General features: G+C 37.9%; 1 protein-coding gene across 1 annotated transcript in view; it reads right to left on the bottom strand.

Moving 5' to 3' along the window:
- The window catches only part of TJP1 (tight junction protein 1), a 148,775-nt gene extending 128,353 nt beyond the window's left edge, over positions 1–20,422 (bottom strand). The window contains exon 1 of the mRNA XM_084214023.1: positions 20,310–20,422. The gene's annotated coding sequence lies outside the window, so the exon portion shown is untranslated. The remainder of the gene's footprint in view (positions 1–20,309) is intronic.
- Positions 20,423–24,467: the final 4,045 nt, after the last annotated feature.

Raw genomic sequence — 24,467 nt, forward strand, 5'->3', positions numbered from 1 at the left:
AAGATTAATTATGTAACTATTATACTCCCATCACCATATGATGTCACACATTCCATCTTCTCCACAAAACATCACAGAGATCTACTAAACTTCAAAGAGAATCCAATGTGAGAAAAGAACATATTTTTTCTTCTGACAGAGAAGACTGCAGCTAAGAAGGTACTCAATCTGTGATGGCACCTCATCCTTCAATAAGTTACCTGCATGCTTAACCCTGAGCATGCTTCTTTTCCAAACTGATTTATTACCTTCTACTCTCTATAAGAAGGAATTGGTCAAATTAATTTCATCAATCAGCTGCATAACTCTCAATCTATAGGCAGTTCAAAAGCCAAGACAAGTGCATCTACTTGGTGAAATCACCAGTGCTTTCAGGAATCTTAGATTCTATAGAGGTAAAAGAGTAAGAAATTTACCAGAGAATATTCAGAAATTCCTCTGAATTATTTTGTCATAGAATTTACTCAACTTCTAGTCCTAGGTCACTGGTTTTCTTTCATTAACAGTTTTAGATTTTGTTTAAAGCACTCTCAGATCTACAGTTCAGAATAAGAGACAGTATCAATATTTTTTCCAAAGACAATCTGCAGGTTTCTTTATGACTTGTGCTATACAGTATTCTGCTGCATTCCAGGATACACTGTGAATTTAGGCCTTGAAGTGATACTAAAAAGGATTAATCTGCAACATAATTTGACATTTAAGAGAATTTACTAATAAAACTGACAAAATTCCTTATGTCAGCAGATTTTGTGGTTTTCCTTAAAGAAACATTAAAAAAGGAATTACAAGTTCAACACAGGAACCATTGGCCAAGACCCAGAAATGAAGCCAGCTGAGGTGAAAGAAAACTTGGTTCAAAAGGGTTTGAAAAAAGTTTCTATACACATTTAAATACTCTGGTATGTGTGTGGGCTGGGTTAGATCTCAAGGGAAAAGTAATGAGATAAGCCCCTTCCTGCTGGTAAATGGTAACTGCAAGTCAGCAGCTTTGTGACTACAAATTCCCTGGACTTTCCCATCCTACTGTCTGCTGCCTGTCACGTTGTAAAAGCTGGTGAAAGTAAAGCCAAGCAGCTCAAATAAAATAGGAGTCTTTAAAAATGTATGGTGTTTCAAGGATTTCCTGTAATCCAGCCATTTAGAACAGTAACTGACCATCTTTCTATCAGCCCCATAATTGTATCAAAGATAAATTCAGAATAAACAGAAGTTTCCAGCTAGATGGACTTGAAAGCAAACCTGTGCAGGTGCTCAGAGGGAGAACCTGTGCTGTGGCTGTGCCACACCTCCCACCAAAGCAAAGGCTGCAGAGGTGGCACACCCTGTGCAACCTGGAAAGTCCGTGCCCATCCAGGTGCCCTACTGCAAATGCCCAAGAACAAACCTCCATACAAGCACACTCCAAGGGACAATGACAAAAAAAGGGAGCATGCATAAAAGCCAAATTCTTTGCTCTCTAACCTCTGTGTCAGATCTTTTCATCAGCCCCCTCTGTTGCCATCTGTCAGGAGGGTGTGATTACCAAGTATTCCAGCTGACACTGGTGGGAGCAATACTCCAATTTTTAAATTGTAGCAATCCACTACTGAGCATTCCCTCCTGACTCTTGGATACCAGAAAAGAACAATCTCATTTAGAGTATTAATGGATTTTAAGAAAATCTATTAAAAGTGAAGCAAGATAGCACTAATGAGGTCTGAACACTATGTGGCAATAAAAAGACAAAAATAGCAAAGTAAGATTAGAAGTAGGCATCGACAAAATTGAACTAAAGGATTTGCACTCAATTAATGTTTGGTATTTTTTTATTTCACTCATCATTTATATTATTGTAAGCAGCTTCCTTTCTGTTGAAGCAAGGAAGAGAGTGGTAGAGCAGCAGAAAAAAGCCAATGGATGGTGAAAGGTCCTTAGTGAGCGAGACACCTCACTTGGGTTCTGTATGTCCCTATGCTTGTAAACAGCATGCACAGGGTTACAGGTTTGCTGTTTGCTAGGAAATAAGAAATATTACAATATACTTTGCTGTGGCACATTGAATAAATATATAATGAAGTCCTTTAAAACATGAAAAAACTCGAGGCTAGACATGATAATCAAATGTTATAAAACCTGTGCTTTTCACAGAATCATTCTCTTGTGTTAAGGGAGCATAGAAATGTTTTAGGTCTCTTGTTCAAAACTCACCCTTAATGGGGAAGGCATATTTTGGCCTAATACAGAATAGTCATATTGAGTCAAAATCTGGATATAAAGTGAAGAATAAAAAAAAAACCAGTTTATTTTTACTATGGCAATGAATTGCTCCATAATTCTGGCTGAATCTCCTAGGAATAACAGTCTGTAGAAAAAAAAAAATATATATGCAGGTGACATAAAACAACTGTCAACTCATAACCAAAAAGTGCCATGAAAGCTTTAAAAATCCTAAACAATCAAGCTAAATAGGCAACATAAAGGCAAATAAAACTTAATGTTCAAAAATCCAAATAAAGCAAAGTTTTAGTATGACAGTTGTAAATTAATTCTGTCAAATCAGAAAATTTTGTGACTATTGATTTAAAGGCAGAAAGCTCAGCAGAAACATCTGATCATTGAACCAAAAAAAGGTAACAAAGTGTTAAGATAGTCAGGGAACTGAATGAAGATTAGCACTGAAAACACTATAATTTCCTCAAGGAATAAATAATAGGTCTTCACCTCAACTCCATGCTTATGAGTCATTGCTTCTAAAAAGGGAGCTGCAGAGGAAAGATGCAAAATTGCACAGAAAAATCTCTTCTAAGTAAGAAAAGGACTGCAACTGGGCAAACTGGTATGTTTTTATGATGGATAGAGATTACATTTTTGTGTCAAAGATAATCAGAAAGAAGATTTGACAAATGAATATCTGAAATTCCTAAAGCCAGTTAAAAAAATATCATAAAAAGAACAAGATTTTTGAATTCTTGACATTTAAATTACAGAATTCATTGCCAGTGGAAGTGTTCAGGGCAGAAACTTCACCTTTCCTGTGTGTATACATTTCTAGAATATACAAGCACTGTCAACAGTTTTGAAAAAGATGTTAAAACTTTGGATTAAGGCCTAACCTAATTTTATCTGAATGAAGAGCAACACAGAGTTATTCAGGGGAAATATTTTCCTGTCCATGCTTACTTGAAACATCTCCAGCATCTGGTTCTCGCCGTTCCCGCAGACAGGAAGCTGCACCGCTGTAATCTCTGTGTGTTATCATTTGCTACCCTCAGTGACATCAAGACTACATAAATAGAGCATTTAATAGCTGGGAGAGACTGGGGCTTTCCTTAGGGACAAACTGGTCATCTGCTAATGATGCATCACACAGCCCATGCAACCCAGATGCACAATTCTGCACAAACTGTACAAATTCCTTCTACTCCTCTGTACTGCAATGTACTTTGCAGCAGAGCAGTTCTGCCTCGCAACAAGGTCCCACTGATCACTGCCATTGTAGCATTCCCCTCCCTGCACATTTTCAATGCATTGAAAATGGACAGGGGAAGGAGAGAGGCAGCCAGAGATAGACTACTGCAGGATGCATTTCTGGCTGACTGGTATTTGGAGTTTCTAGGGATTAGGGGGAAGCATATATTTGAAACTGCAGAACACATATGAAAGTGCATGTATTCTGTAAGAAACTATGCTGTCAGCATGTGTGAATAAAGAAAAAATGTTTATATATCAGTGCAGTGTATGAGAAAATTAATTAACATATTCAGCATGCAGAGAGATGGATTTCAGCCAGCACAAGACAGAAGGAAGGGGATTCAAGCACTGAACATGGTGTGAGACAGTCAGAACTGGCATCAGGAAAAAGCAGGTAGGAGGCTAATTAGCACAAAATTTGAAGAATGGGAGAAAAGCCCTTACTAAGAAAACTGCAATAGGCTTTTCCATGCAAATATCCCTACATTTCAAATAAAAATGCTACACTATACACTAAAAAAATTATATTAGCATCTCTGACCCTACTTCTTTTCTGTGAGTAGATTGTTTTTGACACAATAATTTCCTATCAAGCACATAGCCATTCATTTGGAGTAAACCATTATCTTCAGAAACTTTATAATAGGGTTCAGCATCCTATATTTGTGAGGTGTACCTTGTTTAATGTGTTACACACATATGTCTGCAAAGTTACAGTGGTATCAGCCCTATGTCTCATCTGTGGTATCATTGTTTGTCTCATCAATTCTAGCTGCTTTACCTGCTTAAAACTTCATTTCTTCCTTGCATTCAAACTGAGATGACAACACCCTTTGCATCCCTTCTACAATTAGCCTACACGCAATTGTGAAAATATGGTGTTGTCAAAGCTGCGCTGTGAAGGAATTATCACAAGTTCTGAGGTCTCTCTTGTCACTAGAAGTGTAACAAGATTAGTATGGAAACATGGAATGGTTAAAAGAAAGGAAGGAAGAGAAGAAAGGAGAGTATAAACCACATTGCACCACTCCTGCATTAGCACAGGGTGTGTCCTAGCTGCTGCAAAAGCGGCCGTGGATGTGATGGGCTCTGTAACCTGCTTGACACGACCCCTCACAGACTGTGACACTCCTGGTTCCTGGAAGGACAGAAGGACACTAAGGTTGGGGTGGCTCCCCAAAAGCACTTACAGGATTTTCCTACATGCCTTTTGAAGTAAAAAATATTCAAACATCCAAAAAGGTCAAAAAGCAAAGTCAAGAGGGCTGGATTACAATGTAATATTATTTACTTATTTTGTAAGTTCATTAGTTTGATTAATTATACATACTGAAAAATCACAGCTAAGCAAAGTGCAAGTGAGCAAGCCAGAGAACTGTCCCTATGGGACACAAAGTAACTGTTTACTCAAAATTAATCCAACATATTTACAGAATAAAACAAAAAGAAAAAATTAAAAAAAAAATTTTTCATTGTATTTAAAGTCTCTACCTTTGGATTAAGCGTCTGGTACAGGACAAATCACCTTCTGCACCTGAAAATACTGCAGCTCTATTACTTGTGGTACTGTTCTGCCAATATTCTAACTGCTTTAGCTAAATATCAGTGCCTGTTTTTTGTATAAAACATACACAACTCTGAGAAGCAATCTACCTAAGTTTATACTGCTTTATAACACCCTTTCAACACTACTCTTCAAATTGCGAACTGAGCTCTGAGAGGTTAAAAAATGACTGAAGTTTTTTATTTGACATAATTCTATTTCATAAAGAACCTTTACATAAAACAGTATTACTGTATAGTACTTTAGTACCTTCTTGAAAGGCTAGTATACCTTATTCAAATACACCTAATATACCTTATTCTAATATACTTTACTGCATTTCAAGTAGTTTAACCAAAGAATGGAAAGCAGGTTTAGAGATGGTGCTCCCTCCTTCAAGGGTCAGAATAATTTCTTGAAAATCTTTGTCAAACATGTAATTTCTGCAATTTAATTTAATAAAAGCAGCATTTATTGGGGTTCAGTACTTGGACCCTGCCAAGTTTGCACCTTCATACTAAACACCTAAAATCTTGAGCATCCTTAGTTTTTTCTGCTGACTCCTCCTAGCAGCCAGATGAGATGCTTCTTCCCTCCAAAGCAGGCTGAAAGCCTTCATTGCTGCCAGCTCTGTTACATAAGGGCCCGAGCAGGGCAGAAGGGGAGTGCCAGGTTTGCAACAGGCTCCTGCAGCCCCGGGGCTGGCAGCTCTGGGTGCCACCGTGCCCCAGGGGACGGCCAGCGAGGGGCAGAGGCGGGATGTGGGACACGGCTCTGCAGAGAGCTGTCCCCGAGGACGGGACAAGGGCAGGAACTGCAGCTCAGACCTCATGCAGGCTGGCTCCAGCTGTGCAGGAGAAGGTACAGTCTGGTTTGGTCAAATGGCTGCTGACAGCATGCCTTGCTTCCCACTGCTTCTGCCCCTGCTCCTCAAAGCTGCATACCCTGCTTTTGGCTTATTCTCCTCCACCTCCTTGTCTGCTCAGGTTTAGACTCCAAATTCCCTTCCCTTTTCTATAGGAGGCACAGTCCCTGCCAACTTCTTACTTCTGGCCCTGCTCCCAGGCTTTCTGCCCCTTATTAAAGGATAGAAAACCTCCAAAGGAGATCACACTTTCTTTACATAATCTATTTAATAATACTTTTCAAGTAATTCAAAGCTAACTCTCACTCCTGAAAAGATCTCAAAGGACTCCAACAATTTAAAAAGACTAAAATCTGTGTTGAATTATTGAATACAAAGGATGACAAAACCCACTCTTGTGGGCTTCCACAAATATACCCAAAATACCACAAATGCTGCCAAGTTCGGTCAGTCAAAACTGTGAGTCATAAGTGACTTAAAAGGCATAAGGGCCGAGCACTTGAGTTTCTTTCACATTTTTTTCAGGTCTGACACTTTCTTTGTCCTCTATCATTTGAGCTTTTGGTATATACTATAACCAAGTTCTAAAGCTGTTCCCACAGCTACAAGGGAAAAAAGATCAGTGAAAACTTTCCTCAGGAAGAACAACTTAAAAAACCCACACCATATTCCATCAAAAAGTTTGGAGTAAAATTACAGCAAATGGCAACACCGTATCACTGTGAAGCCCAACTATGCACCCTACTGGTGTTTTTCCAAAATGACCGTGAAAATGCATTGTGTCAACTGAGAGGAAGATTTTGATACATTCCAACCCACTTGATTTAAAGGCCCTTCAATTAGGCATGCACCTCTGCATTCATTTTATCATTTCTGTATATTGTATAGTTGAAATTAGAAATTATCTCATTTATCTGCATCAAAGATGGCACACAGAGAAATCTTGACTAGACCAGAGGCACTCAATTTTTTTTTACTTCTTCAGACCTCTAGCTGTAAGCAGCAAGGAACCACTTCTGAGTTCAGCCTACAAACTAATTTACATATCACATTTCTCTCAATGCCAGGCAAACCTTGGTAGAATCCAACACACATACTGGTATTTTCCTCTATGCTCCTTAGCAATTCTTCCATCAGAAAGGTCCCAGAAACTTTTCTCTTAGAAGAATCATTTCCTACACTCCCAGCTTCATAAGTATATCTAATAAGAACCGTTGCTAGGATGACAATTCTTATTCATTTTGAGCATTTCCACAGGTTATGTTCAGATGCAATTATCTTTAATTAGGTGTCATCCTAACGCACTACCAAAATCAGACTCATTCACTAGTCAGGGAGCTTAAAAACTAATAATTAATGGGACTTATTCTTCTCATCTTTTTCCTTGACAGCAAAGAGCTGTCTGAAAGCAGTTCTCTGCACTCAAGAAAAGAGAAGTAGCTGCATAAAAGTCACTTTTATTTTCATATGTTCTCCTGAAACTTCTGCTTTCCCTGCACCATTACAAGTGAACAGAGTGTTTTCTGACACTTAGGATTCCCAAAATAGTTTAAAAACATATTGCTTTATCCTCTAATATTACATTATGAACCACAAGCACAATTATGGCAACTGATATTCTCTGATTTTTTTCCTTTCAAAGGGAAAATAATTTCAAAGTTATCTACACCTCAGTCCTCTTCCTCTCAAATGCAGTTTATTTCACTTGAGGTGTTTACTCAATGATATTTCTACTATGAACATTTGACCTTTAAACAAACATTCCAGACAACGTCCTTTGGGTGAAAACACACTGGTTGAATTTCCTTCCACGTGTTCCCCTCCAGCATGTTTGCTTTGTTCAATGCCATATTTATCCTGCTCATTGATTCAGGTCAGCCAACAATACCTCTTTTCAACAAACTCTCTTCTAATATCCTTATACAAGGTGTTCCCCATTGCTGGGATGCTGAACATCCACTTCACTTTTAATTAGAGCAGCCACAGAAAAGGCAGTGTGGGTGTCTGTTTTTACAGCAGAGGAATGACAGATCCTGACAAAAACTGATCTCAGGGCAAATTCTCCCCAGTCTTCTGAATATTTAGGGTACCAAAGTGAAACGGTAGAAGAGGAAAAGATTTAGGAGGTTCCATGCAATGCCTTGAGGTAAATTTATGGTAAATTTATGGAGTTTACCATCTTTACCTTTTTAATTCCACTTGATACATCTGTACTAGTGAGTTTTTAACACATTTGATACTTAGAGAAAGGACTTTTTTTTCTGTGTTTGTAGCTCATCTGGTACAGTAGGACTCTGATGCTAACAGAATGCTCTAACTACTACTGTAATATGAATAATAATCACCCCAAAAGCTGAAGATGATACAAGATAAAGAGAGAAGACAAACTGTGCCAACCTTACTGTAAAAGCCACTGTAAAAGCCACTGTAAGCCCTGAGTAAGGAAGATCATTAAGGGACAAAATATAACTGCAGATCTTCAGCTGGTCTCGCTAGAAGTCATGAAGAATAATCTAATCCAGGACACCTAATTCCTCATGCCAAGCCCACATAGTGCGGTAGCCTCACCAATTTATTACAGATGCTTTTTGAAGGTATGGTGTTGAAAGAACACAATCCCATATGGAAAATCCTAGATTATCAGCAGAATCAAAAAGTCTATTAGAAAGATTTATGCTGGAAGGGGTCACTTACAATACTTTGCCTGACACTTTACACTTGCAATTGCTGCCCACAGAGGTACATTTCCACAAGACAGTATCAGCAAAAGATGCATAACACTGCAAATTGTGCCTTACCACTTCTGTGAGCACTCCACAGAGTGCAAGCACCATTCTAAGCACCATCTTAAACAGAAAAGTTTGTGGTGGTAGAAGAAAAAATGAAGCTTCTGTCAGGAAATTTTAGGTGGCTGGGATCAAGTCCAACAAATCCTCCTGACTCATCCATTATCTTCCTGGTTTGGCGCTTGTTCTTAAAAATTGTCTGTTTTCCATCCTAAATTGTATTTCTTCATGGGCTCATCTCAAAGCCCTAAAATGCCCTCACAGAATGCACAGCAGCAGATCGGAACCCATGAAGCAGATACAGCAGCTATTAATAAGGCAAATATGAGATTATAAAGTATTGGCTGCAAAACTTTCAGATTAATTCATCACATTTCTGGGCACAGGTCTGAACTCACTCTAGCTGGCCTGTGAATATGCACAAGAATTTCTATGAAGTGGAGAAATGAAGGCAGGCCAGTTCTGTGTGCTTGCATCCTAGGGTTGTTATTGCCTAGTGAGTACTGGATTCTGTAGCAATCAATCATCCAGGTATCCAGTGCTATTTTGTTATATTGCCCAAAACTGCTGGGAGTGAAAGTAGAGGAAACACTGCATCCAGTTACTGGAAACAGCTTCTAGTTAAACGGTGCAATATGAAAACACCTGATTTAGGCCATCCCTGCCTTACCTTGAAGGTAGAGAAAGGAAAAGCCATGCAGTTCTCTGGTTATGCAAGCACTGGTAGATAACCAAGAAGGGCAGACTTGGCTAATTTGGCCAACCAAGTTTCACAGGGATCACATGTTTAAGAATGAAATAATATAGAACACACATCCAATTATAAATTGTGAAAAGCTTTCTAGCAGCTGTTGAGAGTCTTCATCTTGGAGCTCACATCCCTATCTCGTTACAGTAAATGAATCATGATTTCACAAAGCTGTGTTTAACAGTCCATATATAAAAACAGGCCTAACAAAGGCCAGCTGAAATGCTGCCTGAGCACTCAGGCAGCATCCAACTTCAGTGTGCAGCTTTGAGTGGCAATCATATTTTCCTACATTATCAGAGTCAAGTAAATAATTAATATATTATAATAATTTTATAAGACATGCTGCCTTCCTGAGAGGGGCAAAACAAGAATCGCGTTTGTAATTGAATGTTGAACATTCTCTATTAACACACTGTAGTATGTGACTCCAGTATTTTTCCTTTATCTGAAGAACTGCAAGAAACCTCACTGAAAAGCCTATTGCTCAGACTTGAGTACTGTATACTCCTAACTTATTTTCCAAGCAGGTTGAGAAAGCACTTTCTGGTTTCTGAACATCTGAGCAGCTCCAAGAGCAGATCTTCTCATTGCTGGTTATTCCCCTTCTTTGTCATTACCAACCTTTAAGCCCTCTCTCCTCTGTCCCCAAGGGCAATGAAAGGTAACACATTCAGCTGCAGATGTCAGTAGATACCAGAAGTTAAATGTTGAATCTTCATAAAAATACAAACACTAATATTTGCTTCCTTTCTATTCATGCAGTGGTACTCACCACAGTGAAAATAGGATATGTACTTTTCAAATTCTCTAGCTCTGAGGGGTTCTAGATAAGTATAATGATAGTACAGCCAAGATTGCTAAATTTATTACAGAAGCCTGTGATCCCAATAGTATATTGCTAATAACAGTGCCAAATATCCAAAGGCAGCTGCTCTGTAGAGGTTATCCAGTCCCGTATGCTCCCTCACAGAATACTGCAGAGCAATAAGCAGAGGCATATTATACCAGTGGGAGAAGCAAGCTGCTCTTCTTAGATATAGACGAGTAACAAACATCCAATATTTCTTTGAAAAATCAAGGAAAACTGTGCCAGAGGACAAAAAGGACATCTGTGCCAAAGGAAACCAGAATCTCTGCAAACTGAAAGTGTCTCTATTGCTGCAAGAACGATGAGCCAGCCCACGCTAACTGCCCTATTCCATTAACGCAGTCTAACCCTTTTTTCAGTCTAAGCACAGCTTATAAACAATTTGTTTTCCATTCACAGCCCCAGACTTCAAAAATAAATTTCTTTGGATTAAAAAACCCAACATTCTCCTAGAAGTTTGCTATGGCATTTTTGCAAATTCATGCAGTCTGAATTCCAAGGTGCTCACAATCCATCTTTTTTTATTTTATTCTGCATTTAGGTTGAAGACTTGGGTGTTGGGTGCAATGCACTTCATTTTCAACTTTCGATGTGTACAATTATGTTTCCATTATTTTAACAACATTTTCAGTTAATATTTTTCCAGTGACTGCAGCAAAACCTTATGCTACAGCCCATATTTCAAGTTTTTTTTTTTACTGCTGAGAGTATCCTGTCAGTTCTTCTACATTAGTACTGGCGCATCCTCTTAAAATAAACCATCTGCTGAAGACAAATTCCTTTGTCCCCTGCCTGGGCACACTCCCCAGCCATTTGGACAACAAAGATGGGAAAAGGGCTAGATGGAGAATTCCTTGGGATGGTGAAGAATATTCAAAAAAAGACGTATTTCACTTGTGTGATAAATGGCACATTCCTGAACGCCACTGGGACTTGCAGAGAGCAGAGGGAAAAAAGTTGGTAAAGGCAGACCTTGACAGGGTGACGGTGACATTTTACAACTGCTGTTGAAGGACTGCCTGTGTAGGGTCAGGCCCTGCCCTTGGAGATGTTTGCTACTGGCATAGATGGTACAATGTGACAGGCAGAGTTTTGTCAACAAGACTCTAAAAATTTATGTAGAGATCATGCTGACAAAGCGTGACTCTAACCAGTAGTATTTTCCCTATTAAATGTGAAATGTATGCATGTGTGTACATATGACACATGTATATTTATGTTTATATAATTTATATGGACAGATATGCACATCAGCGTCTGGATAGTGACAGACAAACTTGAGCATGGCTCACTTTAAAAAGAGGAATTCTGCAGCTGCTTAGGCACTCACTCTATCTTCTCAACTCTTTGTGTAACTAAAAAAGACCTTCTTCCAAAGTGTAAGGAAACAAATATAACCCAGTGCTGTGAAATCCTACTTTGAAGTGTTCCAGAAGCTATCATTACTGGAGTATGTGAGTAACAGCTATGGAATACTTTTATAATTATTTCTTCTATTGTAACTTAAAAAGCTTAAAACTTGAAAGAAAAAAAAATAAATTCAGAAGACCTTCTAAGGAGGCCACATGTATTTCAAGATTTTGCCCAGCCCGCCCTCAGCACCATTAGCATTTGGCCAAGTGCACCTTCAGGCTTACGGAAACAAAGCTGAGTATTACTGCAACCCTTGCAGACATTCTGTCTGCATCACTTCCACGTGTATCAGTACCTGCTCCTCTGGAATACTGCAGAAGTACCTCCACACCAAGCTGGCCTGTCTTGACTAAAATCCTGCTTGGTGAGAATACCAACGGATGGGCACTTTGAGAGAATCCCACTGAGTGAAAGGCTTGAGGCTTAAAATCTCTCAAAAACCTGAAGGCCTTAATTATAACTGTGGCTATTGTCTTTGTGCATAAGCTATGAAGACCGTCTGATTTTTCACGTAGATCAATTCTCCTATTTCAGGAAGAAAACATTTTTCCGTTCATTTCAGTGCACAAATAAGTTCTAAGTGCCGGTGGAATACTAATATTCCCATCCTTAACCTTCTGTAGTATTGCCAGGCATGGATCAAGGAATGCTGTTTCTGAGACAGTAACAGTTACTCAGTTTCTCAGTTACTTCTGAGAAAGTAAGTGTCTGAAGGTCAAAGGAAACATTTCAATTTCTTTTGCTAGAAAAAGCAGCATGAAAAATTTCTCTCCCCACAAACGACTGCATGCTGACACTGACTGTACCTGCATTACAGAATCATTATTATTTCCATGAAATTACTATATCTTTGCAGACATGCCAGTGGTGCCCACACATAGACAAGTATTTAATGACAGAAAATTCCAAGCAGCTTTTGCAATCAAATCCCACATATTTTGTTTAATAACAAAAATCAAATTTTAAAAGCCATTAGAATTAATCACCCAAACTCTAGTTCCAAAGACGAAACAGTTCTGGTGAGGCAAAAAATTAGCAAAACCCAAAAAACCCAAACATCCAACAAACCTAAACTGAAAAAACCTCCAGCAACCTAATAAAAATATTAAAACAGACATGCTACTAGCATATACATTCTAGTGATATATTTGAAAAGCCACTCATACTGACACTTCTGTTATTTGCTATTTTTAAGCACAAGGCTGAGAGCCTGCAATAGAAATTGTTGCAGTCTTTGCTTTCTCATATATAACAAGTCCGCCTCTTTTTGAGCACAACAGTAGAGAAAGGTCAAACAAATAAAATCTATCAATAACAGGAAAATAGATTGAGCAATATAATCTTAACTTCTACTCTAGAAATAAATCTGGGAAGAATTTTTGGCAAGAAAGATAAACACACTGAGACTCAAAGCCAGTTTAGAGTCACTCACATAAAATTCTTTTGGACAGAAACAATTATTTGTTACACAAGTATCTAATGCCTAACAAAATATTAAGGTATCTAATGTACAAAAAGAAGCCTTGATTTTTCAGAAAAAAAAAATTACTTTAGCGTTGACCTAGAGAAGCTCACATTTATATGAGCGTTACTCTTTTCCCTGAGTCATCCCATCAATTTGCTTTAATACAACACAGATCATCATGTGGCTCCATACAGAGTTCAGCTCAGAAATTGAGACATTCAAAGGAGCTCAGAAGTATCTGAAAAGCAGGGATAGTGGTCATCCTAAATAATTTCTCTGCTTCCCTCCATCTCTGGGCTAGCTGAAGGACAAACAATTGGACCCTCATTCTGCTTGGGGCTGGCTGCAGCTCACCGGCAGGTGGGCAGTGATATTGAGACTAAATGACAATAGCATCCCACACCACCACACAAAGAGGAGCTGATATTATGTAACCTAAAGACAAAATACACCATGGCCTACATATCTTTTGACATTTTAAGAGATGATGGACTTGACAAGTCACAATCATCCACCAAGTATAATGGTGGTGGAGTAATCAAGCAGGTATTACTCTAACAAATGCCAAAGTGTATTTCAGTACAGCTCCATCTGCCCAAATTCGCAGTGCCATTCTGAGAAGAAATAAAAATAACCTAAAACATGCACTCAAAAATATATTTCTAATTCAAATAAAACGTAAACACAGTCATCAGTTAACATCCTTGGTAGACTTAACTGGAACACTGAATTTGTTGAGAAACGTAAATCAATCAGTCTGAATCAATTCAGAAACAAAAATCAAGGTCAATCACAATTCAGAATTTAGCAAATTAAATTACTTGTTCATTTATGGTTAACTTCCTTAGGTTAATCTTAAGGCTGTATAAGCTTCACCTAGTATTATGCTTGAGACTTAATAATTTGCCTTGACATTTAGAATAGCTCTTACATAAAACTTTGGATTTGTTTTTAAAATAAAAAGCAAGATGACAGAATAAACAATGCTGAAAATATACTCTTTCCCAGAAGAATTGTAATCTTGGATCAAAAGCCTCCAGTTTTTTTCCCCTCTTTCCATCAGTATTATATCTCCACATTTGTTCAAATTAAACTCTTTTTCCTCTGTATTTAGAGCAATTAACTATATATATTAAAACAAGTAGTAAGTATATTTCTGGGGTTTTCCCATGTACTTGATCAATAAAAATGCGCATGTAAGACAAAGTATTTTCATTTCATTAACTGTAAACTGCTTAAATATTCCTTTTTTTTTTTCATTATTTAGACTATCTTAGGTAAATTAAACTGGCCAAAACTATATAAAGTCTGTACTGTGTTCATACACCATCAATAGATTAAATGATTATAATAAATGGGTTACAGTACAACAACAATATTGTGAAGCAAGGCTAAGCTACCAAAGAGGATTTAAATCTCAGAAACAGCTGCATAACAACCACACTTCTCTGAACAGTAACAAATTAAGGGCATCCACAAGACTCCAGCTGTGCTAATGAGTTCATCCTTCCACATCTACAGAGACGACCAAAATACCTGCAGGACTTTTTAAAGAACATGAGCGCTCTTATGCCTCCATCCTAAGAAACTGAGTCTGATACATACCATTTGTGTTATTATTCATTTCTCATTTCACAAGTTTTACAGACAGATATTCATATTAAAATACTCAGCAGGAAAATCAAGATAAATGGAAATATAAAACCTGAAGAATTTTATTTTAAAAAAGAAAACAAAAATCAAATTACTGAATGATATCTACTACCTCAAAAGTTATTTGTAAGATGATTCAATGGAAAGATGAGTTTGCAATAGATGAAATTAAATAAAAAACTGCAATAAATCTCTGCTTCAGTACAGACTAGACTGCCTCGCTCAGCAATATGCCCCATGACAAGTTAACCAGTATAGTGCAGTTTTATGTTTTGATCCCTACATTTTTTTCACTGGGGGAGTGGGGCTACTCACAGCAACAGTTACCCAACACACTGGTAAGAACAAAACCCAAGCAAACTGATTCGAAGCCTGCCGTATGCTATAAAAATCTGCCAAGGAGACTGGGGAAGTGAAATAAGGATGTCATCACAAACATCCATTAAAGTTAATCACTAAAGCCTCTAAAGAGCCTTGAAACTTCATTAGAAATGATAAAGCACGTGAAAGAGCAGCAAGAGCACAACGCCACAGCCACTGTCAGGAGCTGCTCCCCAGCGCTGGCTGCACACGCACCTCCCTGCACACAGAACATGCCGGGCACACGCCCCCACAGAGCATGCGAGGTCAATCACTCCGTCCTGCTAATGAGAGCAGGCAAGCACACAGAAACACCGAGTTTCTGCAGCTCCCCTGCAAGAAATTATACAAGGTATCAGTGCGCTAAAAATTACTGTTCTACGTGAACATGTGTGCTCCCCATCTAAGAAAAGCAAGAGCACATTGGCTAATTCTCACTGTCTGATTATCTCCTTCTTTGTTGCCTCTTCCATTTTGTCATGCATTCCACAGTGCTTTATTCAGACTGCTTTGTACTTAGCTGTCTTTCTTTTCTCTTCTTTTCGCTAATCTCCTACCCTACTGTGTTACTTTTGTGCCTAACATGCTGACATCAGGAACCTCTAAAGCATTAGCGCACAGCGATTCTAGCCAACATCACTTCACTGGCAGTATATATGGCACGAAGAGACAAAACAATGCACCTGAAAAAGGACTTGCTAGAAAGGAATGAAAAAGTGAGAAAAAGAAACCGGTGTTGGTAAAACATTTTGCAAAATTATTCCTTGGATTTTAACTCCAATGCAAATGGAAGTACACTGGAAATTTTCTGCTTTGCTCCAGGTGCAGGTGAGCTGAACCTAGCTGTGTGCACGTTTAGTGAGAGCAGGCTAGCACCAGCTGCCTCCAGCACTGGACTCGTTCATATTGGAAATAACTGCAGTGCTCTGATTCCAAGATGAGCTCTTTCGTCCAAAGGGCTGCTTTTAGCAGGAAAGGCTTAAATCTGTTCTCCTTTAAAAATACACTTTTCAAGGTGCTAATTGCAATAATTTCAGAGTTACAAAACTAAATAGTGTCTTAGACATAAAATTCATTATATGAGCTCCTTATAAAAGCTTTCAAAGTCTCCCTTTCGGTCATTCCCAGAAAAATCAGCACTGACTAAAAGGAAAAGAAGGGAACAGTTTCTCTGCATCCTCACATTGTAGGGGGGGTCAGTGTTTGTAGCGCTGTGAGACCTGCACAAAATCTGTCATACAGGCAGCAACCAAACCACAAGATCCATTCAAACACCTCTGAGCTGTCACACAGCCTCCCAAGGCAGCTCCACACCAGAGAGGAGGACAACTCCCAGGGCTCTACCAAGCAGGGCAGTCCCAAAATGCACCTGCATCCCAACGTGACCTTCAGAAGCCCTAGCAACAGCACAGCACTTGAACAGCTTCAGAGCCATATGCAGCTAAAGAATCAAAGTTTAGTCACATCTTACCTATTATTAGAAATGGATTGTAAGGTCCTTGAAAGTAAACATTTCATGTTTGCACAATGCCTAGTACAACAAAAACCCTGTCAACCAACTGGGCTCAGAAGTGCTACTGCTATCTGGGGTAGCTTGTACAAAGCCAGGGTTTGTTTCAGAGTAACAAAGATTAAAATATGGATGTAATGGAACATTAGTACAACAAGCTCAATCTACAAGGAAGCGGATATTCCATATGTACCCCCAAGAACTGATAATGCTATTCTTTATATTTTCTTCCTTTTTCCACAATGTAGACTTGGAGTTCTGCAACATTTCTGGGTTGAGAATAACCATTTGCCAATATTCAACATAAAATACAGGCGTATTTTTATACATACCACTAAAACTCAGTTTTCCAAGGGCTAATATCTGGAACAGCATAGCATGATGATACTCCTTTAAAGAAGAACTGAAGGGCAATAAAACAGATTTTACTTTGTTTGGGTGAACAGGTGCTACTCTGACTAAGTGGTACTGCTAATACATGGAGAGGATAAAGAAAAGAAAAAAGGTGCAAGAAGTTGAAAACAGATACGCATTTTAAGGGAGTTGCTGTGCTATCACTCTGTGGCTTAACATAATTTCATCACTTTATCTTCTCACTTGCTGCCTTAGCAAAACAGTAAAAGGAGGCATCACTTACAAACCCCAGTATCATCCACTTAAGAAAGCAGAGGTATCACTAAGAAATAAAATTGAGATTTTGTCAGCAATCCTGCAGACTCTCACCACTTGTAATCAGGAAGAACTTATGCCTTCTGGAAAGTTGTTGTGAGCTTAATACAGGTGAGGCAGCTCTGGGATGTTAATACAGATATGCAGTGCACCAGCTGGGAACTGTGTGCTCTGACAGTCTCACACAAACCATAGAATGGCTTGGTTTGGAAAGGACCTTTAAGGTCACCTAGCTCCCACCCCTCACAAGGGGGAGGGATGCCACCCCCTAGATCAGGTTGCCCAGGACCCCATCCAGTCTGGCCTTGGGCAGGGACATGCAAATCCCTGAGGCTTGCAATGGGTCACTGCAGCAGCAGGCCATTAGACACTGAGGCTCCACAGGCAAGGAGCTCTCTTGCACTCTTGGGCAGATCACCCATACAAAGAGCCATAGGTGTAACCAAAAGCCATTAATAGCGCAAACTTCATATGTTACTAACTGCAGTAAGCAAAAGACTTGGCAGCATCACCTTGCCCAGACAACCTTTTGAAGGCACCCATGGTAGTCCCTCCCTGCTGAAATTTTACAAATGTAAAAGGCTCTTCACTGGTTATTCCCTCCCTTGCAAAGAATAAACCTATTTTTTAATGAGCCTCCCAGTTTAATGCAGCTCCCACAACTTGTCCCCAGCTTCAGGTGAAGTCACAGTCAAGTAGTAAATACAGCATTTTCATGTATTGAATTTTTGTATGGGCATACTGCATTGAAATGCAGAACTTCCCCACTGGGGACACATTTATTCACTTCAAGAAAAGAAAGCATAAGTTATTTTTTACATCTTTCTGCTGTTAGGATTTGTCCTCAGTAAGAATTTGCTGACTGAAACCTTTAAACAAAAGGTTTTCAAAAAAAAGATTAGTTTAGGATTTAAGTTGACATTACTTATTTTGAAGTGAAAGCCAGCAACATTCAGAATTATTAATGGATCTCATTCTCATTACATGATGAATGAAATCAACAGTTCTCTGGATGCTGTCGGCATATAAGTTATCCACATATTTAAATACAAAACTTTTCAACTTCACTGTGCATAAAATGAATATACTACATAATAAAATAGTTGTAAACAGAACATTTTTAAAAGCTCCTTTGTGTTTTAATTTTTATTTTTGTTTTCTGTCTGCCAGTGCCTGAGTGCTTTAACTAGATGGAGACTCTTAACATGAAAAATGTTCAGTTCTGAGAGCCCTTGTGAAAGACTTAGAGATACTAATTTATTCAATTACTTCTTTAGATCTATTTTTAATCACAGTTTGAGAACAATAAAACCACAATTATACAGTATCAAGAAATATTTCAGTATGAATCTAAATCTCGTAGCAGCAAGAAAATCCATATTTTTAACTCTGATTTGTGTGCTTAGCTATTTAAATCTGTGTCATCCTTTAACATGCGACCTCAGAAAAAGTGAACTTCTTTCCTCATCCTAATTGCCAATACTTAGCTATTAATGTAGGAATTTATACATGACACACTCTACACATTCTAGGCTATAGATACAGAGGTGCCCATTATTATCTGTCTCAAATCTCTTTGCAAAGGTTCTGTGGCATGCAAGAAATTCTTTTACCGTTGGCTATAATCTCTTTTTCTTTGAAGGCCCCAAGAGTAGAGATAGATTTAGATAAAACTCCTTAATAGGACCACACAGATGAAGACCCATATAGCAGAAGGAAATTTTGCTCCCTGGGGGAATTTGTAACCTTCAGCTTAAGCAGGATCAGTGCTGTGACAACAGTGAGCACAGACACACCAAAGGCAGCTGGGAAGGAGGCAGCACAGCTCCCTCACACTCCCAGCCAGGGCACACGGCCCTGCAGGACTGGCCAGACCCACAAGTATCTGGGCACCACACAACACACTACATCCCAAATCCTTCCCAGTAACTTCATTGCTTCCTTGAACAGCAAACAACAAGCTCTTTGTCCCAAAGATAGCGCTGTGAGACTTGGCAATTAAAAACAAAGCTGTCCTGAGGGAAAAAATACCAATTATGCTATTGGCATCATCTGTGAAAAACATCCCACTGAAAGACAACACACTCAAACCACTGTTATGCCTTAAAGATGTTTCCCCAATATTTTAGTGCTATTGTTTCTAGCACCATGCAATGCCAGACAATATCTTCACATCACTATTGATTTCTACATTTTAAAGACAGCACATATTTTTTAGCTCTTTCATCCTCATATTTCATAACCAATTTATAATTCAACATATTCTTTGACGTTGCTTAAATACTTCAAGAGTACAATTATTTTAGCTTATCAGAATATAATTTGTTTTGACCAAATTCCCCCCAGTTAGTTGGGAGGTTGTCATGGTTCTTTACCATGATCACATTGAAGTTTCCAAAACTGTAACACAAACACATCTACCCCCTAATCAAAGAGAAGAGAAAAGGAATATACCAGTACTGCCTAACTGAAGAACCTATCACCTGTGACACCAACTTTCAAGTGCATACGCATACACATCTTTTAGAAAAATATTTTTCCTTTTCTAGCACTTTATTATAGCCATATGCAACTGAAATAGTTATTTGGGTTTTGTAAAAAGTCATGCTTGACTTTAAACACAATTTCCAAAATCTCAACATAAAAATAAAATTTGAAATCATATTTTGTTTTTCATATTTACTCCATTTGCAAGTCAATTTCTTAATCTTATGGAGGCAACAATGTTAAAATTTGACATAGAAATTTCTGTCTCATGGTTGCTGAAGAACAAGAATGTAGTTGCACATCACCAATCATATAAGTGACATCACTGCTCATAATATCTGGCAGTGTAGCAAGGCAATTAAAACATTAAGTACAATACCTTTGCTAATCTGACAAACAGGTAAACCCAATGCAAGGAGCAAACTGCTTTATTAGTAAGATTCTCTTAACTTCATCTAGGATAAATGTAAAAGACATAGTACTTACAGTGAATTCACAGAAATCAATGCTATCAAGACTTTTGCTTCTGTGTATTCTCCCTTTTATTCTTCTTAAAGAGGGCTTTCCCTGACTTACACTACAGGTAGCACCATTGGGATTTTCGGAAGATGGAGTTACCCTGCCAAACAAAAAGAGCCACATATCAGAGAAAGAATACATTCTTTTATTTGCTTAAAGTAAAAAATGTACAAAGGAAAACACATTACCATGCTATACATACAAGAAATGTCATGCCAAGGGACAGTTTTCAAGCACTAAGTGCCATAATAAGATCACAAGTATGCAGAAGTCTAGCTCCCATCAAGACCACAGTGCTTGCAGATTTTCTCAAAAACATTCTGACGTTATCTTTTTTGTACAAAAGTGTGTAGAATCCGAAAAAAGACACATTGTAGAAAAATATATTTTACTTCTGAAAATTTAAAAGGACTATTTTAGTTTATTTCTTCAGTGGAAACCCAAGTCCTGTGACACCCATTGATGGCTGTCAGTTAAATCACCAGGAGCCCTGGCAGTATTTGGCTTTTGACCTTTTCCAGTTTGACTGCTGATGGTGCTTCAGCTATTCTAGCAATGAGTAACAACCAACAATAATGACATTAATAGCATCTGTTAAAGTTATAGGGGTAATATATCAAGCAACTACACTTGATAAAGCCTTTCATCATACTGTAATCTACAGATAGTCCTAGGAGGAGTCCATAACTAAAATATTTGGAGGAAGCAATTCCTATTTCAATGAGCTTGTTGGAAATTACTTATAAGCAGAACTAAGTTAACAATTAACTAAGTGCACTAGGATTTGTGACGCTAATATTTTAAATACAAAATAGTCCCTAGTCAGACTGGCACTTAAGGAAAAGGAAAACTCCATTCCAGCAAATACACTCACCAAGAATTACCTAAAAATCTGAAGTCTTCATGCCCAGATTTACACATACTCCATCTTATTTCTCAACTGCAGCCATAGAAGATTTCAAAAAACAGCTTAAACAAGAAATAATATGTATTCTTTTGCATTTCCCTAGTCTATGGACAGCAGTTCAGTATTTCTCCCAAAAACCATTAAGATTTGTCTCACAAAAAAAAAAACCACTTTAGGACGTTTTTTATGTTCTTTAACTTAGAATTGATGGCTTTTGTATGCACATAAATGTTTGTGCAAAAAAGAAAGAAAGGTGGAGATGTCTTAAGCATATGCATCACCAAACCAGGACATTGCATAGCGGGCCATATCAGCTCCTGAAATACCAAATTTCAAATACAATAACCAAATGCTGAATACTCCTGCTTGATTAGCAAGACTTCCAGGTCTACACAACGTCATGGTCAGGACAGCTAGGGAGAAGAAATTACAATATCCAAACTTGAAAATTAAAGCAACTCCTTTCAAATCTCTTATCCAATTTATAAAGTCCTTCATTTTTTGTTGAATCACTGCAACTACCAAATCACTATTTTGTTTTCAGATGCCTGATTTTGGGGAGTTTTTACACATGCACACAGACCCACACACAAACAGCTTGCTCTAAGTTCTCTTGATAACATAGTAATTTGGTTTAGATGGTTTTTCCCCTTGGGTTATTTTATTGCCAACTTTAACTGCAAATTTCTACCTGAAAACATAACTATAATATCCATACATCTTAATTACAATATGAAACTCCTGCTGAGACAGCACTGGAATTTTTGGTCTAATCATACATGGATTGAATTCTGAGAACCATGCCTGCCTACTACAGTAACATATTTGTTCACACAGCAGAAACTTCAAGAACACCACGGATTCCCTGCTAAAATGTCTTCAAGAATTACCAGGACACATTTCCAAAGAAAGACAACTTCTCAGTCTCGTTGCACAGACAGTTACATTTACAATGACAGCACATTGCTATTGTGTGAATGTCTCTTCTGTAACAGAGTGCTCCAAACATCTCTGCTCAAGCACCTAACTGAACACACTCTGTGTCCATGGCAGATGCAGATGCTGGAGCCCTCAGAGAGATCAATTGTTCCCCTGCTGTCAGAGTCTCTGTTTATTCTCTCTACAGGGAATCTTTGAGGGCTGTCTACTCCATTACTTATAATTTGGGTTAATTAATCTTCAAATGCACCTCTGAGGAATTAAATTTCAGGCACCTTAGACTTCCTCCTTACACTTAATTGAAAAGTTAAAGAGCTGTAAGCTACACTGGGCTTCTCCTTATTTTGAATAACATTTCAAGCCATTTATTTTAGGGCCTTACTCACAAATGTGCATTTCTTTAAGCTGCAAGTCTTTTAATGTTTTCTGATACTGAAAAGCCTTTATTAAAAAAAAAAAGAAAACAACTTACATGGAAAACCTCGAACAAATACAAATAACGGGCTAATCAAAGTTACACAGTTTTAACAAAGAACCACACTAGTGGCATGTTTTAAAGGCCCTTCTGTATAGGAGCTTCACTCTTTACAGACACTTGAAAAAATGAACTTGCTGCCACTGGAATTCAGCTAGCATTTCATTCTGCTGGAGAATAAATTATGGCTGTTACTTGTTAGCTTCTAAGATACAGAAAAGTCTTTTTAAAGTTACAAAATGTAATTATAGAGAAGTAGTATCACAATTTATCTATTCCCTCCAATCCTTTACCAAATCATTAATTTCTAGATCTCTTTACAAGCAAATAAAGTATTATTTAACCAACCAAAGAAAAATCCAATCAATATAATTGATATTGGGAATGGGGAAGCTTTGAACTGTATGTACACCAAAGGAAGGATCTGAGGCAAGATATCCATACTGACAGCATCACAGGGGTTTTTGACTCTGTGGTTGAAGAGGAGACTTTGGGACAAGTGCAAACCAATTAACTACCAGCTTCTCCAGGGCCTCCACTCCTCCCAGAGTTTCAGCAAAGGGAAGCAATAACAGACCTGAGACAGACTTGGATCAATTTTACCCAGTCTTTGCAGAATGCCAGATACAGCAAACTGCTGTCCAAAGACTCTCGAACAAAAGCCTAGGAATGAAATGCTCAAGGAAGTCTAGTGCTTCAGAAAGTAGAATATAGCATAAGGATCTTTGAAGGTAGTGAACAATTCCTGATGCCTTGCTTCAAATTTGCTGTTTCTGTTCAAATAACATGTTCGATATTCTGGAAACATAATGCCTTTTTAATGGAGCTCATCACAGGAATCCTAAATTAAGGCACCCAATTAATTAACTTTTGAAAATATTAGTCAAGTAAAATTGAACCATTTTGTAGATCCCACCTGGAGTCCGAGGCCCTTATTTATTATCCACAGTTCTTACAACGGTTTCATTGACCTTGACTTCTTCCTGATCATATATCACATTACATAACCATGACTCTAAATTATTTCTCTAGTTTGTAAAATAAGCAAAAAACCCCTATACTTTCACTATCTGTATTCCACTGACAAGCACAGTAGCCTAACAAAATAATGTGCAACAGTGACTTCAAGGAGAAGTGTCATATCAAGGGCTAATGACTTAATACATACTGTAAAACAACCAGATGGTATAATATGAGTTTATGAATAAAAGCTATATTTCTATTCTACTCACATATAATTACTATTTATAACAAATTTTAATATTACCTGATTTTTTTTGTAATTAAATTATGTCTGACATTACTAATGTCATCATAATTTCTAGACAGACCAGTTACACTGAAAATCTTTCAAGAACTTTATAAACTCTTTTCTTGTTCAGTGATTAGAATTCTGAACAATTTTTTAAAAGTCAGCATTCTTGTGTACCTCTGCAAGTATGCTGATTCTAAGGATGGATCCTTATCCACGCCTCCCTCAGGAAAAAAATATGCATTAATTAACTTGCAACATAAATAAAGCTTTACAATGAGCTAAACTAAAATTTTTATCCTCATTTCAAATAATATTAACTGGAACTAGTAATCAAAAATGGAAAATATCCATTCTGAAGATCTGTACTTTTCCATAGAGTTCTGTAGAGACACCAAGAAGATCAATCTTTGATGTTTCCTTTCTCCTACATTAAGATGACATCTTCCATTATTTCATTATACTAAATATGATGCTACTTGGAACATAAACAAACAATGACACTTTTCTCCCTAGGGATGGTCCTAATCATAAAACAGACATTCTTCATTA

This window comes from Fringilla coelebs (genome assembly GCF_963513975.1).
Source record: "Fringilla coelebs genome assembly, chromosome: 12".
NCBI lineage: Eukaryota > Metazoa > Chordata > Aves > Passeriformes > Fringillidae > Fringilla > Fringilla coelebs.